Here is a 1079-nt window from a genome sequence, read left to right on the forward strand (position 1 = left end):
ATGATCTTCAAGGTCCTTTCCAACCTACACCATTCTGTGATACCTCCCTCCTGCCTGCAGCTCTCCCCTTGGTGGTCAGGGCCGCTCCATCGTCCCCGGTCCCATTTGGTGGCTCATCCTCCCGCCTGAGGAAGGCTCGACCTTCCTGGCCATGGTCGGGATGTCCTCAAGGGGCTCAGCGCCCTGTGCCCGCCGTGTTTGTCCCCGCATGGGAGACCCCAGCCCCAGTGCCCCGGTGGAACCACCCTGGTTTTGGGGGTCCCCAGGGGCAGCACTCGCAGGTTGGTGGCACCCCAGGGCACAGGCGGCGCTCACGTCCCCTCGCTTTGGCCCGGGGGGGGGTGACGATGACATCCCTGGAGCGTGTGGATTGCAATCCTGGGGGACACCCTGGGAGCACCCAGGGTGATAGTGACACCCCAGGGGACACGCTGGGGACAGTGGTGGGTGACAACACCCCAGGGACACCCCTACTGTGGCTCACCCACCGTGGCTGCTGCCACGGGCGGAGGTTGAGCTTGTGGTGGCCATATCCACCGAGGGCACTCCCTGTGGCTACGGTGGCCATGTCACATGCAAGCAGTGGGGCTCGGTGGGCAGCAGGAACTGGGGCACACTGGGCTGCCCTGGGCAGAGCACTGGAGGGGGGGAGGTCCTTGTCCCTCTGCCCAGCCCTGGGGTTCACAGCAGGGTGCTGGGCACAGCGCAAGGGACTGGGATGTACCGGGGGGTGCCCAGTGAAGCCCAGGGTGGTGGCAAAGGGCCAGAGCGTCCCTTTGCGTGGCCCTGTGCTGCCACAGAGGCTCCTCAGAGTGACGGGAGGGAGCAGAGAGGTTGTGGTCCTCCTGCCCCAGCCCCACTCTCGGGGCTCCCCTGCCCCCCGCTGCAGTGGCAGGCGACAGTCTCCCGTCTTCCCTATACGTTCACCCGTGGGACATTCCCCGGTGCCACCGCGCGCAGGATGAGGTGACGGAGCTGCCGGCAGTGACCCCCAGGAGCCCCCCCCCAAGGCTGGAGCTGCCCTTTGCCTCGCTCTGCCTGGGTCGCTCCAGGTTCCTCCTTGACGGGCAGTGGCGGAG

Source organism: Charadrius vociferus, unplaced genomic scaffold, assembly GCF_000708025.1.
Source record: "Charadrius vociferus isolate BGI_N301 unplaced genomic scaffold, ASM70802v2 scaffold1317, whole genome shotgun sequence".
NCBI classification, from domain to species: domain Eukaryota; kingdom Metazoa; phylum Chordata; class Aves; order Charadriiformes; family Charadriidae; genus Charadrius; species Charadrius vociferus.